The sequence below is a fragment of the Cavia porcellus genome, unplaced genomic scaffold (genome assembly GCF_034190915.1).
Source record: "Cavia porcellus strain 051 isolate PalLab524CR breed Dunkin Hartley unplaced genomic scaffold, mCavPor4.1 scaffold_25, whole genome shotgun sequence".
Taxonomy (NCBI): Eukaryota; Metazoa; Chordata; class Mammalia; order Rodentia; family Caviidae; genus Cavia; species Cavia porcellus.
In genome coordinates, this window is record NW_026947508.1 from 27,321,451 (window position 1) to 27,340,236 (window position 18,786).

The window sequence follows — 18,786 nt, forward strand, 5'->3', positions numbered from 1 at the left end:
TCTTGTTTTGATTTGCTTTTCCCTACAATACAGAAAGGATAGATATACATGTATAGATTTATACATGGGGAGAATTTCTAAACAGTTTACGGGAACAGATTATATAATGCATAATATAATGAACAGATACTCTGAAGAAGAACAGACACTAAGATACCCATTGCTAATTCTGTAGCATTATGATATAAAATCTAGCAATACTATTATTCACTGTTCAGAGTGATATTAGTCTAGTGTCTTATGTTCAATTTCAGCATACGTAAAGATAAGAACAGCTACTTTGAAGAGAATGAGAGACATTATGGCAGTCATTATTGACTTCCCCACTGTCAGATCTTGAAGACCTAAAAAGCCTTTATCATCCTGTTATGATTAGATTAGTTCTATAATGTTCAGTATGCATTCAATGTGTATGAAGATGGACAACTACTTGGAAGAAAACTAGAGACAATAGGATAGACAGTGAGGATCTCCAGTGGACTTGCGTTGAAATCTGTGTGTCTTAAAATTGTTTCCTTACTATCTGTTTTGTTGTGTTTAATCTTACCTTCTTTAAAATAAAAAAAGACTTATGCATGCGTAGAACCTATAAACAGTTTACCAGAACTGATCTTATAACGCATGATGAAATGAACAAATACTTTGAAGAAAAAGAGACACTGCAGTACCCAGTGCTGATCCTGTAGTGTCATGATGTGAAATCCAGCAATACTATTATTCTTTGTTCAGAGTGATTTTAGCCTGCTATGGTTTGTTTAATCTCAACATAAATGAAGATGTGGATAACTGTTTAAGTGTGTAGGATTGATAACCATATTACTAAGGTTTGTTGTGTAGTTGAACAGAACTGTTTGCAGTCTCGCTGTTTGAATCCCCACTTTGTATGTTTCACTTTTGTATCTTGAACAACTATTTGTAAGAGGACAATACGTAATCATCAACTAGCTATTTCTTACTGTTTATTTTTTTTCTTTGAAAGTGTGTATTATTTCTACCTGTTTTCTGTTTTGATTAGTCTTTCTTTAAATAAAATTTTTAAAAAATAAAAAATAAAAACAGTGATAGAGGAGCAACATGGGGTAAGACAGTTGCAAATCTGATCCTTCTGCAGGCTTTCACCATTTTCGTTTCTTATTTTCACCCCTGCTCACTGTCTCCACTCTCCCACTGTGACACATACACCCAAATATGAAGTCTTTCTGGTTCACTTCCTCCAAAGTAAAAGCAGGGGTGGTTGGCTGTCTGTAATGGCTGCTGGGAACATATGAAGGAGCTACCTGCCCCATTTTGATGTTTTCATTCCTGTATCGTCATCTACTACCTACCGCCTCTGCGTTCTGAGTCTTTGTGGAGTTCTGTGAACTTAGAAGTTGACTATCCTCTAAGTGTACGTCCACTTTGGTAGAGAGAGTTCCTTGTGTAAATATTAAGTCTTCAAAAATATGTTGAGCTTTTCTATTTTTTAATATCTCCTATCTCATTATTTATGCCCTTCTGTATTGTTTTTATTCCTTTCATTTCATTTTAGTGGAGTTTCAGGAGGCAGACATGTTCAGTCAGAATTTAGAGTGTCAGCCTTACTCCCAAATACTTTTCACTGTGTCATTTTTTGAGGGAAGCAAAGCAACCAGTGAGGGGGTCAATTCTTGCTATTATGCTCCACATCCGAAAACCGGCCTGTCAGGATTGGAGGTTGATCCCATGCCTGACAAAAAGTCAAGGTCCCAGGCAATCTATGAGTCCGATGCACCACTCCCATTCATTCCAATGGTGCATCCCACAGAGGGGCAAAAAGGCTCTCTGGAGAGGACAGAAAAGTGTACAAACCTTCCTCTCATTGTCTTTCAAGGGTGATGGAGTGACTTTTGTTCCAAACATAAACCATATCCACTTGGAAAAGAGAGAATGTGCAGCATGGGTGAAGCATGTCTGTCTGGCTGCTTCCTGGTGTTACTCCCTGGTCTAAAGGGTTCTGCCTATGCCTCTTCTCATGCCCTTCCTCTCTAGGTTATTGTTCTGGGCCTCAGAGCCCTCCCCCTTCCTGTTATATTGGCCTCACTGGCTTAGGAGGTGATTAGGAATTTAATTATTTAGTTTCTCCAGCTTGGTAGATTAATCCTATCCATCACAGGCAGGCTCAGCCTTTTCTCTTTGTACTCTTTCCAAGGTTGCCTAGCCAATTCCAAGAGGAAGTAACTCCATAGCTCACTGAGCCTGGAGGCAATGGATGAAACTTTCCAAGGGTGAAGAAGTATATATAAATTTGAGCTACAGAGTATCTTTTTAGCAATGACTACAGGCTTTAACATGTCTATCTGTGAAAAATGTGCAACAATAACATTCAGGCCTTTTGAGTTTCAGCTTAGAGGAGGCCAAGATGCAACCTTCTGCTTTCCTGCAGACGGCTTCATCTGAGAGCAGCTCCCTACACTGTGCTGCTTGTTTGACCCGAGTGATTTCCAAGTCGCTTATCTGAGTTACACTGGAGGCCAAGTCAGTGCCTTATCTACCCTGGCCTCAAGATTGGTGATCTGGGTCTGTCTCCAGATGATTTTGCCAAGGTAACTCTTGATAGGTAGGTATTAGGGTAACACTGAAACTGACCTTTCCAAATAGACAATCCTTGGGTGGGGGCCTCTAAACTGATCAACTCCCTCAAGGAACTACCAAAAGATGAAAAGAAACAAAACAAAAAAAAAACATTAAATACAGTGAAAATATCTCTTTTGATAAGATTGTCAAAATTTCCTAACAGATACATCAATATTTAGCCAGAGAACTCTCTAAATTCTTTAAAAAGATCCTAGAGATTGCCTCATCTGTAGAGCACAAGTTGGTAGTTGGTTGCTACCACATTCATAACATCAACAGATGACATTAACAATGGTTCAGTGGGAAGAGGGTGTAGCTTAGTGGTGGAGTCCTGAGTTCAATCCCAGCTACCAAATAAACAAAAGAAATAAAACCAGTGGTATAATGGAATGCCCAGCTAATTATGAAGTACAATAAAAGATAATGCAATAACCAAAAATATTCATTGTAACATGTACAGATAGCCATTGAAGCTGGAGATTGATCACTTAAAGTGCTATAAACATGCATTTACATGTACATAGGGATAGAAGGAGTGATGTTTGACTAGGCTATATTGTTAATTTATTTTTGGTATCAGGAATCCAACTCAGGACCTCACACCTGCCAGGCAGGCACCTGTGCTGCTGGTCTTGACCACTAAAAGACAGAGAGGCAACTTTCTGAGTGTGTCTCTGGGGTCAGCCTGCTATCCCCTCCCTATCCTCAATCTCAAGCTACAGAATTGGAAGGCGCCACAGAGATTATGTGGCCTGAGGCTTGTACAGTGCTTGAATCCCTACGGCAGTATTCCAAACTGAGTCTCCAGTCTTAGTCTGCATATTTTCAACACAAGGAGTCAACTCTTCTCCAGCTGCTCTTTCCATACTGGATGACTCTGCCATCAGGAAGGTTCTGAATATAAACTCTGGTCAAGCCGTTGAAGATATTATCTTTCGTTCTGTCTTGTCCTCATTCTTACTGATATAATTCAAGTTTGGGGTGCCATCTTTCCTTTTCTTGGTCACTGGGCTTCAAATCATTGAATATCATTGGGCACTGAAGGTATAGATGAATGAGATAGATCTTGCTCCTTAACATTCATACTCTAGTGGGGAGAAAAAACATAAAAACTATAACAAGAATAGAGGTAGTAGAGACTAACTTGGTCTGAGGTGGAGAAGAAGTATTGTCTTGGTTAATTTTTTCTCATTGCTGGGACAAAATACCAGACACCCAAAGTTAAGGACAGAAAGGTTTATCTAGCTCACAGTTTGTAGAGGTTTCAGTTCCCTGTCAGCTGGGTGGCAAGGCAGAGGGGCAACAACAGTCTTTGGGGGTGGAAAACAAGAGTAACAAGGAAAAAAAGAGGGGGAGAGCATGCCTCTTTTCCTCCCTTATATTGTAAGCAGGCTACCAGCCCCAGGGCAGGTAGAGCATTCATACCATCTCTGCACCCTCCTCTTGCATAGGATGAGGATGTTTACAAAGTGAGGACACTGGACCCCACTGAGTCACTTAGTTAAGCTTCTAAACTTCTCAAGTTGACACAATAGATCCATGATTACAAGTATCTTTCAGGGAAAAGTCCTAGGAAGGAAAAATTCTTGAATTGAGTCAGAGAGAGAGGTAACTCAAAGTCTGTGCTTCCTCCTTGCCCCACACATTCTTGTGCTACGTCCTCAGTTTCCCATTCTCTTCTAGCTGGCTAAGCACAGAAATTCAAAGGAAAAGTGCAGGGAGCTGTTGAAGCTGGAAATTGATCACATGTATGGGACTAAAGCAAGACCAGCCCTGAAAACACAGAGTTCAAAACAAGCTACAGAAACAAGCTGTTCCAGCACCAAGAAGGCAAGGGGCCCAAGCCAACCAGGCAAACAAACAGCCAGGCAGTGGGGTTGAAATTTACCTCCTTCTTTGGAGGATATAAACAAACATGCTACAGTGGTTGAGAAGTTCCTTCGCTTCTTTATTTTTTCATCCTCTTGCAGTCTTTCACCCCCAAGAACCTTAAGAGTCATATGGGTTATAGCAGAGAGGAAGAACTTAGACTTCTCAGAGGCTGGGGCAGAGTCAGGCAGAGTTTCAGACAGGGCTGAGGGATAGGAGATGCCACTACAGGAGCCCAGTATTGAGTGAACCAAGAGCCTTCAAAATGTCCATGGGGCCAGCCCTGTTTTTAACCTCATATAGTAGAGGTCCTGAAGCAAAGGAAGGGCCCTGTTGCTGGCTCACTAGAGAATTTGTAGGACAATGAGGTAATTTAAGAGGCAGTTGTAAACTCTGGATCCCAGGAAGTTTACACAATAAACCTGGATCAAAGATTTTGAAAAGCCATTGACCTGGTCTAACAGAGCAGCTTCTGACTTATGGACCCCTGCTTTGGGCTTGATCTCCTAATAACTGCTCTCTGGTAGTCCTAGTAGTCCTTTAGCATTCCCAGAGCCCAGGGCAAGTCTTGGGTGCTATGGTCACATCAGCCTCGTCTGACTGGAGAAGACTCTGGGGTGCTAAAGAGGAAAAAAAAAAAAAAAAGAAGAAGCAAGAGGGTTACTACTGTATCAGGAACAATGCTGTATATTGTAAGATTAAGACTTTAACCCTCACTGATACTCTCAACTTCAGTATGTTTGTAAGGAAACATATACGTTGTTAAGAGCATTTATTTGTGATGGGTAAAACATTAGGAGATTTTGCTCAGTGATTAACAGAATAGTGTGTCATCAATAACAAAGTATTTCTAGCAGCCAAAATATTATCCGTCTCCCTTCTGTGTGTGTGTGAGTGCATATGTGTGTCTGTCTGTGTATACTGAGGATCCAACCTAGACTCTAACTCATGTTAAAAGTACCCTCTTAACCACTGATTTTCACTCCCAGCCTTCATTTACCATTTTTTAAGTAAAGGATCTATTCCTAGCATTATAGACCTGACTTCTGTCCACCTTCTCATTCTTCCCGTGGTAATGTACTGACTTTTCCAGCTGGACAGTTTGGAAGATAAGTTCATTGCATGAAGTTCAGCCTGAAACTCTTCTGTCTAGATGGATGCAAGTTTCAACAGGAAACAGGGAATACTAGTTTCCTTTGCTTTTCTCTGCCTTAATTCTACAGAGACAGTCCTGCCACATAAGCACATTATCCAGTCAGCCTAACCTTTCCAGTAATTAAGATGATACATATTCTTTATTTGCCATTTCCCATGTCTCATTCCTCAAATGAATTAGGAGTAGGAAAGAGAAATGTTAATTTTGGGCCTCCTTCGAACTCCCAGTAGTGTAGTAGAAAGAACACTGAAACAGGAGATAAATGGCCTGGTTTATAACCCTAAATTTCCCCCTTAGGATTTGTGCCCTAGGGCAAATCACTTACAAATTTCTTATCTAATGGATGAGTCTATGTTCTTAATTATAAGCAGTAGAACTAAGTCTGGTTATTTTAAGCCAAAAAAAAAAAAAAAAAAAAGGAAAATATGCAGTAAGGATATTGGTGAAGAATGATGAGAAGCCAAAATTAAAGGTTAAAACAACCAGCTAAAAGAGGGGTAAAAACAGCATGATCCATGTCATGGCTAATGCTAAGACAAACCTTCTGGAAAATTCTTTTAGTCTGGTTAAGATAAAAACTAAAATAACCTCCTAAATTATAAAGGTTTCATATACTACAAATTGCTTCTGTCTTACACAACAGCCAAAGTTTGGTGTTCTTGGTCTGGTGGCTGTCTATCAGCCAATGTCTCAGGGACCCAGACTCCTTCCATCTTGTGCTCCTCTGTGCTCAAAGAGTCCACTTTACTCAGCCAATGGTTGGGGAAAAAAAGAGCAAAGGTCATATGTGGAAGGTTTGTACAAGTCAAGCCTAATGTTTTTTAAAAAGAGAATAAAACAAAACAAAATAGAATAAAGCAAATCAGAACAGAACAGTGCAAGTGATACAGGACTTCAAAATAAGACAACATCAACAATGGCTACCATAATGTCTCTCATTTTTTTCAAAATAGCTGCCTGTAGCACCAGACACAGTAAAATCTACAAAACAAGACAGAATAAAAGCAAACCTTATAAAATTATGAAAGTGATACAAGAATTCAAATCAAGATAATAGGAAATTAACATTTATTGACATTTTCCCTTTTAGTGTTCCCTCCTCTATCACCTTCATAATATCTACTGTGCTTTTTGGATTTCATTAACACCTTCAGTTCTTTATGAGATAACTCAGTGTTCATCCATATGAGTCCAAACCATTTCATTCATGAGCATGATCTCCAGTTGCATCCATTTAGCTATAAGAGCCTCCAGATTATCCTGATTTATAACTGGATAGCTTTCCATTATATAAAAATACCATATCTTTCTTATACAGTCTGTAGTTGATTCGCAAGTTATCCTTGATTTTTTTCTGGTCTCCTGTCACATGGAACAATTGTTTTCTCTCCTTTGATTTTCAGTCTATGAATTTCCTTTTGAGTTAAATGTGTTTCTTGTATGAAGTATATTGATGGATCTTGTTTCTTGATCCACTCTCCCTGTGTTTCTTTTTATTGGTACATTGAGGCCATCTACATTAATGGTTACAACCAGCATGCACTGGTTCATCTCTCCCATGCTGTCCTTCTGCTGTTGGCCCTCCACTTTTTCCCTTCATGTTTCCCTCCATTTTTTCCTGTCCTGTTTGGTATATACTACAAGTATATACCTGCTCTGCTGCTGTTCCTGGAACCATGGTCATCCTTATCTCTCGCTCTAGAATATCCTTTAGCACTCTTTTGCAAAATAGCTGATTCCATAGGGTAGTAAAAAAAAAAATCAGTATGTCTTTGGAATATTTTGTTGTAGCAAAAAAGAAAGGATGTTTTAAGGATGTCAGGATCAGAGCCAAACAGACAAAGCTTAAAAGATGCATCCATTGGCCAAGTGTAACAATTTTATTTTAAAACACTATACTTAGATTTAATTAGAATAAGTCAAATCCACAAAAGAATCCATTCATACTAATAAAGTATACACAAAAGAGAAAAGTAGCTGCATGTGGTGATGTGTGCCTATAATCACAGCACTCTGGAAGCTGAGGCAGGAGGATTACAGAGAGAGCTGTATAGTGAGTTCAAGATCAGCCCGAACAACATAGTGAGGCCCTGTAACAAAGAGAGAAAGAGAGACAGACAGTCAGAGACAGAGAAGTAAACAAAAATAGCTTTAATCAAGAGAATAGTGAATATAATATGATATACTTTAGTAATGAGTTACACAGGTATCTCTGTATGAGGACAAGTATTTTTCTTTCTATAAAGGGTAGGTTGATGTTAACATATACATATAATTTACTTACACTTTCTATATATGCATTACACGTTTGGTTGAGAAAATAGGTAAAAATTGGTGAAAAATTGTAAGCCACAAACATCCTTTTTTAAAGTACTAGAAATAGAAAGGACCCATCAGCAGTAGTGGTTTCATTAAATGATTATAGCCAGATAGAAAGGGAGTCTATCACCAGATTAATAATAAGCTAGTAAAAATAAGAGTTCAACAGACTATTCTAAGAGTGAGAAAGGTAAATCACTCATAAGTTTTTAAAGAGACCAATGTTACGTAATGGCAATTGATTTAGAACAGTTGATTTGGAACTTCCTTCCAATCATGCAAATTTATGACCTTATATCATTTCTGGGATAGACATTAAATTTCGGAAATCAAAACATATAAGAAAGATGAGAGGGAAATGTAATAGTGCACACCTGTAATCCTAGCACTGTCGCTGGGTAGTTTCTTTAGAAATGGCTTGCCAGTTAAAAGGGGTAAGGGAAGAACTATCTCTGTAGAGCAAGCTTGGGCCAAATAAAGAGAGAAAAGGATAAAAGCAAAGACAAAAGTACAGGGCTACCATGAGGAGTCACCGTAGTGGGCTCCTCAAGGTGCTCTTTAATACCTTTCACTCTCACTGTGAGAAGTTTCACATAAGGGACCCTAGAAATTATTTTGGTGCAGTCCTAGGATCTTATAATTGATACATCCCACCCACTTTCTTAGCTAGATTTGCCACACTCACCTTGTATAACAGGGCTATGGGAAACTGAGGCAGAAGGATCCCAAATTCAAGGTATGCATTGTATCTGGGAAATTTAGCAAGACACTTTCTCAAAGTGAAAAATAAGACATGACATAGCAGGAACTATTTTGGACATTCTTTAACTTCTGCTTCTCAGAATACTGCGAAGAGGTATTTGGATCCCACTGCAAAGAAAAGCCATTGAAAGGTTACGATACTGTACTACAATTCAGAGGAAAGGAACAGAGCCAAATAATTGAGCAAATGCCTCCCCTCACAATGGATGTATCAGTCTCCACAGAAGAGCTAAAAAGTACAACACCTGCCTGGCAAGCGCAAGGTCCTGAATTCAATTCCTGGGACCAAAAAAAAAAAAAAGAAAAGAAAAAAAGAAAAAGACTTAGAAAGTAAGTACATCTTTCATAATGTAGGGTATTAAAGACATGTGCTCAGTGAAAATACAGATGACATTAGAGAAAATGCAAGATTTCTTGGACTTGTGACAGTTAAAGGATGTAAAAAGGAATTAATTACAAAATAAAACTTCTGAAGTAAAGCAAAACAAAAGATATTCTTGACAGAATACAGAGGGGAAAATCCAAAGAAATGAAGATATGAAAGAAAGAGGAAAATAGAGATATGTAACATGGATACTTGAAACAACAAAGCAAATGAAGTTGAAACAATTAAGGGACTAACTGAAAAAACTTTCCAGAATTGAAGAATGATGTAGACCTGCAATAAAAAAATTCACAGGGTACCCGAGGTAGTGCACACTTGTAATCCTAGCATTCAGGAGGCTGAGGCAAGTGGATCACTACCAGTTCAAGGCTAGTCTGGGCTATATAGTGAGGTCAAGGCCAGCTTGAACTACATAAGACTTTGTCTCAAAAATAAACAGACAAAAAACAAACAAAAGAAATACCTAGAAAGTAATAAACTTATTTCTAGTTCATTTATTCCTTAAATTTCGTTTTTTTTTTTTTCATTTTTTTATGGTGCTGGGGATCAAACCCAGTGCCTTATGCATGCAAGGCAAGAGCTCTACTGCTGAACCACATTGTCAGCCCTTCCCTAAGCTTTCATTAGTACATGTTTGAAGTATATACGATTACAATCATTGTAGGAAGTCATTGAATATTCATAACATACCTTAATACTTCTTCCATCTTCTTTCCCTTCTTCCTCTTCTTTCTCCCTCTATCTCTTGGTCCTCTTTCCATTTTCATCAATAACATAAGGGTTTGTTTTTCCCTCCAGTCTCACCAGCATTTATTATTATGTAACTTCTTTATGATAGCCATTCTTCCTGGAGTAAAATAGAAACTTGGTAGTTTGCATTTCTGTAATAACCAGAGATGTGAAACATTTTTTTTGTGTGTGTATTATTGGTCATTCGTGCTTCAGTATCAGTGTTAAGTATTTATTCATCTCTGTTGCTCATTTTTTGATTAGGCCTTTTATTTTGTGGGGGTCTACTCTTTTTGAGTTCTTTATATAGTCTAGATTTTAGTCCTCTATCCAAAGTGTGTTGATCAAAACATTTTCCCCTTTCTGCAAGTTCAGTAATAATTTAAACACTGCAAGATTATCAGAGCCCTGGCAAATGTCCCAGTCTCCTGTTTGGTGCTACAATGCAAGGCTACAAAGAAAAACTCAGAGAAAAAATAAAAGTGAAACATGGAACCGGGATGGTTAGTGTGTGATACTGTAAATACCCCCCAAAACAGCCACATCCATGGTATTTATTGGTTGTACAATCTATAGAACAGGGTGAGGAGGCCACATGTGGCTGCTGGGGATAAGAGCTGACACAAGCAGGCCTTGCCAAGGAGGGAACAAACTATTCTTGCATCAAGAACAGAAGACACCAAAAACAGGTCACGGTTAATGATTAACTCATTTTTCAAGTAAAATAAACTGAAATTCTGGGAGAGGAGTTCGGGAAAAGTCACTTGTCCTCTGCTGCAGGTTGTCGCACACAGAGCCCCACAGCTTCACGGACCCTATCTCTGGTCTCTGCTGTGGCCATTGGCAGTGCAGGGCTGCTATTCTGCACACCATCCGCAGTGCTCTTGTAAGTCATGTAGTAGCCTTCTGCCTGGCTCACTACTTAAAACAAGCCAACTGTGAGGTTAATGCTTTACAGCCTGCACTGTTTACAGCCTGCTCTGAGTACAACTGATAGGGAAGTCTCCTGCAGAAAATAAGATACTTGGAATTTTTGAAATGTTCTTAAATAGCCTTTGGGCATAACAAATGCTGGTTGTTTAAGTAAATACAATAATGAAACTATGATTTACTTGTTAGGACATGGCTGTGGAAATTTTAAAAACCAGAAAATTAAAACACTAAATGAAAATATGCACATAAAAAGCTTACTAAAATTTTTAAATCTTTCTACCAAAAAAAAAAAATTCTTTCTACCTTTCAAATGAGGAAGTTATTTGCCAAAAGTAGTGGCTTTACTCCCAAAACAAACTGATGCAAGTTTAATTAATAATAATAATGACTAGTGATAATAATGACAACAACAATAATAATAAACTTAAAAATTAAAATTCCTGGGGAGATAACTCAGTGCAAAGGGTTCAGGGGTTGGATTCCCAGGACTACAAAAGAAGGAAGAGAAAGAGGAGGAGGAAGAAAAAGAATATGAAGAAGAAGGAAAAAAGAAAGATCCTAAGAGACAAAGTTCTGTGGCACAATGATGTAAAAATTAATTCTAAAACCAAGTTTTAAATTAACTGTGTAAGTTAACTGAAGCAGCAAAACTAGATAATATATCCCAACCAAGAAAGAATTAGTTGACATCAAAGATTCTGTAGCCTCAACTGCTTCAAAATTTTCTTTTTCTAATAGCATTGATAAGATTTCTGAAATCTCGGAAAATAATCAGTGTATTACCAAAACTTTATGAAGATTGCAAGGTAAATATAGATAATCTTAGGATATGTTAAAAAAACAGTAAAAAATTAATGTGGAAATATTTAGCCTATGGCATTAAATAGATTTAGATATAAGCATATCATTTTATAACTTTTGCATATGCATATCATCTGCTGGTATTTAAGGCATTTGAATTTTTCAAAAGTATCAAGTACAGTGATTTTAATTGCAGTTTAAATTGGTTAAGGAGCCAGGCATGATGGAACATGGCTGCAATCCCAATACTCAGTGATCTGAGGGAGGAGGATCATTGCAAGTTTGTTGCCTAGACTACAAAGTGAGCCCAAAGCCAGCCTGAACTGCACAGTGAGACCCTGTCTAAAAAGACAAATAAATAGATAAATAGGTTAAGGGAATTAAGCTAATCAAATATGTTTCAATATTTTGTATTAGAAATATGATTTAGAGGTCGGTTGATAGCTCAGTGGCATAAGCACTTGCCTAGCAAGCAGTTGATTTCAATTCCTACTACCAAACAAAAAGAAAAGAAAAGGAAGAAAAAAAGAAAAAAAAACAGAAAAGAAAAGATATATGATTTAGTAAATCAGACATTAAACCAGAAAAAGCTGTTATTTCTCTGCAGACACGAAAGCTTCTCAAACATGAATAAATCCATAAAAAATACTGAGTCATAAGCACAAAGTAGATAATGTGCTTTTACTACTCCTTAGGAAGAAAGGGCAGTAATAAGAGGAGGGAACTGAAATGAAGGGTTGTTGGAAGAATTTGGGAGACTGTGACACATTCACTTTCTGAAAAGAAAGACAGACAGCCAATAGATAATTAGTCTACAGTGTGGTGAATACGACTAAAAGTGTCTAGGGAGAGTGGAAGGAGAAGTTAACCAAATTTGGGTTAGGAAATGAGACAAATAACTGTACGCACTTGTTATATACCAGTCATACTACACCATAGAATACCATCTAAATGACTAGATATTTTTCTAATAGATATTTATAACAAGGTATCATAAAAACTTTATAACAGTTTTAACAGCAAACTTTTTATTTTTTATGAGACTTTGAACTTACTACATAGCCCAGGCTTGCCTTGAACTGGCTGTGATTCTCCTGCCTCTGCCTCCTGAGTGCTGGGATTACAGGGCTGGCCCAAATGTTTTTCACAATGAAAATAAATCAGATTAGCCATATCTGTATATCTATCAACTATACTTAAATGGTAGGACAATCAGGAAATCTGTTTGCAAGGAATTTCTGGAAGAGAAGTGATATGAAAGGAGAAATAAGCCAGTGGGTCTAGCCTAATCAATAATTTCAAAGACAGAGGAAATAAGATGGAAGAGAATATAGTGTCTGTCACTTAGATTTGATTTAGCCTCAATTCAAAAGGAACCATGGTTACATGCAGGGAAAAGAAAAGAACAGTGAAACAGTGAGGGAAAGGTATCAAAAAAGAGCAATAATCAAAATAAAAGTTTTGAAATTAAAATTCCTAGCAGACTTTAACACTCTCATAGAATGTGACACAAAAGTGGCAGGAGATCAACTCTTCACTTTATTATAAATAATCTACAGGTCCATATAACTAACAAAAGAGCCAGAGAAATGCTAACCACAAAAATCAGAAAAGAGGTCTCAAGCTGAGTGGAATCCCAGCCCTCAGGAAGGTGAAGCAGAAAGATCACTGTGAGTTCTAGGTTAACCTGAGCCCCATAGAAAAACCCTGTTTCAAAAAAAATTGCGGGCTCGGAGATACTAAGCAGATTCTGCAAGGTATTAAATTATAGAAGTAGTCTCTGTGTCAACAATCATTCTGCCCTCTCCATCCTTACCCCCAGGAGCAACAGCTAGTGGAATCTTTAAAATGCATATCTGAAAAATAAAATAAAGTGCATATTGACCAAGTGACTTCCTTGATAAAAATTTTTGTCTTTCTAATACCCTTCCCACTTCCTACTCTGGTTTATAAGGATCAACAGGCTGGGATACTATTTCCAGCCTTCTTTTCCTGTGATACTGTGGATTGAATCCAGTCCTTTTACAAGGACCTACATCCCAAGCCTTATTTTATATTTCATTCTGAGACAGAGTCTTACTAAATCCTTGCATGACAGATAATTTGCATGGTAAGTTTTAATAATGTTGAATTCATTTCAATTCCTTGAATGCTTCAAATAAATGCTTTCTTGCCTCTGAACCACTTACCATGTTGTTTCTAAATGCTCTTCCTCCTTGTCATCATTTGGCTCCATCCTACTCAGCTTTCTTCTATCAATATTTATGTAACTTACTCTGAGAAGCCAAAACCTTCAAGTCCAGGATAAGTGGCCATTCCACAGGCCTCATAACATACTGTGTTTCCTCTATCAGAGCCTCATGCTACCACCATCTGTTTACATGCCCAGCCTGCCCAGTTGAGATCCATGAAGGCAAGAACTGTATCTATCCTGGTGCTTTTTATTAAAAAAATAATAATAACACTTTACCATCTAGTATAGTAGCACATATATACCCTACCAATGTTTGTCAAATACTAACAGCTATTTAACACTCAAGTGAAGCAATTTCTTTACACTGTTTCACAGTTTTCTTAACAACCCCCAAAAGAAATTCATACTCTATTGCTATTTTACACATAAAGGGAGAGTCAGAAAGTTTAAGGCCCAAAGTTATTCAGCTAGTACGTAAATGGCTAGTACTCTGAAGATTATATCCATATACATCAATCTTGAGAATGGAAAGATGAATTAGCAGAAAAAGAATACTCCACGCTGACCCTTAATCTTAAAAACTGAGAAGAGTCCATATTTCACATGTTACTAATTGCCTCAGATTAAGCGATCCCAAACCTTCCTTCATGAAAAGATTGGGGAAGAATTCTGAATTTTGTGGGTCTGCAAAGTTTGGTATTTGCTTTTTAAAATTGCCAGTTTCAAGGGAATGTTTTTAGCACTTGGTCACCTGGACTCATAGCTCAGAGACAGTAATAGTGAAAGATAGAAACAAAGGCTTCTTAAGACAATTATGTTACACTGAGCCATCTGTTCATTAAAAAAATATTTGTCCAGTGACAATACCATCTCTGGTAATGTCTTGAATAGTAAGAGAGAGATGCAAAATAAAGTATAGATCAAGCAGAAAGAAATTAAGACCTACACATAAAGTTTCATTTGAGTTTGTTTGATAGCTAACAAATCCCAAAATTATATTTCAAAAGCTACTCTGAGGGTGGAATGCAAAATCAGCATGCTTTCAATTTTTTTTCTTTTAGTACAACGAGCCTTGAGGAAAGAGAAGACAAAGAAAATTACAGTTCATTCTTATTCTTTCTGATGCAGATTATTGTACTGACTGGCAATTAGCTGTGTACTATCTTCTGAAATCTCATATTACTATTTTGTGTCATCACCTGACGTTATCTTTTTCCCAATAAACTAGGGATTTTTATTTCCATTATGAAAGTGATACATAGTTATGGCCAGGGATTTATATCTAGACCTAGATATTGATGTTAGATACATACATTTAAGTTAAAACATAAGAAAAAGAGAAATCTAACCTCAGTGTCATAGTCATTTTGTTGTTGTTGTTTTGGTTTGGTTTAAGGTTTTGGATTGTCATTTGAGACAAGGTATTGCTATGCACTTCAGGCTGGCCTTGAACTCATAATGTAGGGCATCCTAGTCTATAACTCACAGTGACCATCTTTCCTCAGGCTCTTGAGGATAAAGCATGTGCCACTAGGCTTGGTTTCTCAATTCTTATAAACAAGGTTACTAAATGCTTTATTCTTTGCCAATTTGTTAGTTGAAAACTGTAGTTTACTGCGAAGGCTTGTAGTTTAATCCCCAGGACAGTGAGTAGTATGAGGAAGAAATTAGGATATTGAACTGAATAAAACTATCAAACTACTGGGTCTAGTTTACACCCCTCCTACCAGTCAAACATACATTCTTTTCAGGTACAAAAGTAACATTTGCTCAGATAGATAATATCCTGGGTCAAAACACAAACCATAACAAATTTAAAAGAATTGAAAAACAAATATTTTTCTAAACATAAAGAACATAAATTGGAAATCAATAGCAGAGAACTAACAGATGATCTCCAACCAATTGAAAATTAAACAACATACTTCAAAAAGATTTAAACATTATATTGTGGAGCAAAGAAGACTCAAAGGAAACTAGGAAATATTCTTAATTGAACATGAAACACAAAACTTATCAAAATTTATGGGATGAAACCAAAGCAGTACATATAGGGAAATTTACCTATCAGATGTTTACATTATAACAAGAAGTAACCTTAAATCAATAGTCTAACTTTCTATGTGAAGAAATTAGAAAGAGAATAAAACAAATGCAAAGCAAATAGAAGGCAGGAAAGTTTAAAAAGTAGAAATCAATAAACTAAAAACAAACCACAAAAATTAATAAAATCAAAAGCTGGTTCTTTGGAAAATTCATAGCAAAATTTGTAGCAAGATTGACAAAGAAAAGTGATAGAGTAGCCACACTTGCCAACATCAGAAATGAAGGAAAGGGACTAAGAATGTGGTCCAATGGTAGAGCACAGGTTTGACATGCACAAGGCCCCAGGTTAAATTTTTCAAACATATACATACATACAGAGAGAGAGAGAGAGAGAGAGAGAGAGAGGAGGAAGAGAAAGATTATTGCTGCAAACCCACAAACATTAAAAGGACAAAAATATTACAAACAACTCTCTATATAACAATTTAATAATTTAGGGGCAGAGGATATAGCTCAGTGGTAGGGTGCTTGATTATGCAACCCCCCAGCATCGATAATAATGATGATACTAATAACAATTACTAAGGTTCAAAAGCCAAAAATTAACAAAACTCATCCAAGGTTAAGTATATAACTTAAATTATAAGAAATAAAATATTTACTACATAGTTTAAAATGTTCTGAAACAGGTCAGACATGGTGGCATATACCTGTAATCCCAGTATTTGGGAGGTTGAGATTGAGACAGGCTGGGCTACATAGTGAGTTCAAGGCCAGTTTGAGCTACATTGAGAGACCTTTCTTAAAAACATTTTTTTCAAATAAAAATTTCCATATAATTTTTGTCCTTGCCTCTGTTTATATGGTATATTATATTTATAGATTTATGTATATTGAACCATCCCTGCAATCCCTGGGATGAATCCCACTTGATCATGATGCACAATCTTCTTAACGATTTGCTGCAGTCTGTTTGCCAGTATCTTATTGAGAATTTTTGCATCAATGTTCATTAGGGAAATTGGCCCATAATTCTCTTTCTTAGTTGGGTCCTTCTCTGGTTTTGGTATCAAGATAATGTTTGTTTCCAAGAATGAATTTGGAAGTAGTGTTTCCCTTTCAATTTCATTAAAGAGTTTGAGAAGTAGTGATGTTAAGTCTTCTCTAAATTTCATGTAGAATTCAGTAGTAACCCATCAGGGCCTGGCCTTTTCTTTGTTGACAGGTTTTTAATTACATCTTTGATTTCACTGATTTATATTGGGATATTTAGCATTTTTACATCTTCCTGATTCAGCTTCAGTAATTCATCTGTATCTAGGAATTTGTCCATTTCTTCCATATTTTCCACCTTATTTGAATACAAGGTTTCAAAATAGGGATAGATGATTTTCTGGATTTCTGCAGGATCTGTTGTAATTTCACCCTTTTCTTTCCTAATTATGTAGATTTGAGTCTTTTCTTTCCCTTTTTTTTTTTTTTTTTTTTTTTTTGAGAAGGTCAGCTAAGGAAGGGTCTGTCAATTTTATTTAATCTTTCAAAGAACCAACTCTTTGGTTCATTGATTCTTTGGATTTTTTTTTGTCTGCAGTGTGTTAATTTCTGCTCTGATCTTTACAGTTTCTTTGTGGGACACAATGAAAGTAGTCTTAAGAAGAAAATTTATAGCAATAAATACCCATATCCAGAAAACAGAGCAAGCATATAAAAACAATTTATAAACATAAAACAGGCTAAGCCAAAAGCTCTTACGAGGGAGGAAATTATAAAGATGAGAACAGAAATTAACACAGTGGAGACTAAAAAAGAAAAAATACAAAGAATCAATGAATTTAAGAGTTGGTTCTTTAAAAGAGTAAATAAAATTGACAAACCCTTAACCAACCTTCTTTTAAAAAGGGAAGATGCTAACCCACACAATTAGGAAAGAAAAGGACAAAATCACAACAGATCCTGCAGAAATCCAGATCATTTGTACCTATTTTGAAAACTTGTATTCTAATAAGGTGGAAAATATGGCAGAAATGAACAGATTCTTAGATATATTACTGAAGCTGAATCAATAAAATGTAAAAATGCTAAATAACCCAATATCAATCAAAGAAATCAAAGATGTAATTAAAAACCTGTCAACAAAGAAAAGGCCAGGCCCAGGCACTGCTGAAATTTAGAGAAGACTTAACAGCACTACTTCTCAAACTGTTTAATGAAATTGAAAGGGAAGCACTACTTCCAAATTCATTGTTGGAAACAAGGTTTATCTTGATACCAAAACCAGAGAAGGACCCAACTAAGAAAGAAAATTATAGGCCAATTTCTCTAATGAACACTGACGCAAAAGTTCTCAACAAGATACTGACAAATAGACTGCAGCAAATCGTTAAGAATATTATACACCATGATCAAGCGAGATTCATCCCAGGGATGCAGGGATGGTTCAATATATTATAAATCCATACATGTAATGCACCATATTAACAGAGCCAAGGACAAAAATCATATCATCATCTCAATAGATGCAGAAAAGGCTTTTGACAAAGTCCAGCATCCATTCATGATAAAAACTAACAGAAAAATTGGAATAAATGGTCTTTATCTTAATCTGATAAAAGTCATCTATGACAAACCAACAGTCAACATCATACTAATAGGACAAAAACTGAAAGCTTTTTCTCTAAAACCAAGAACAAGACAAGGATGTCTACTGTCTCTACTCTTATTCAAAATAGTGCTGGAAACTTTAGCTGGAACAATTAGACAAGAGAAAGAAATCAAAGGAATAAAGATAGGAAAGGAAGAAGTTAAACTACTGTTTGTAGATGACATGATACTCTACTTAGAAGACCCCCAAAACTCCATCAAAAGACTACTAAATTTAATAAGCAAATTCAGTAACATAGCTGATTACAAGGTCAACATTCAAAAGTCAAAGCTTTCCATACACAAATAACAAACTCACTGAGAAAGAATTCAGGGATACAATACCTTTTACAATAACAG

At 36.6% G+C, this 18,786-nt stretch overlaps 1 long non-coding RNA gene across 1 annotated transcript; it reads right to left on the reverse strand.

Moving 5' to 3' along the window:
* Positions 1-7,478: 7,478 nt before the first annotated feature.
* On the reverse strand, positions 7,479-9,176 carry LOC134472834 (uncharacterized). Its single transcript, XR_010042810.1, has 2 exons — positions 8,622-9,176; positions 7,479-7,707 (listed from the first exon to the last, which is right to left on the reverse strand). It is a non-coding gene; the product is annotated as an uncharacterized LOC134472834 (long non-coding RNA).
* Positions 9,177-18,786: the final 9,610 nt, after the last annotated feature.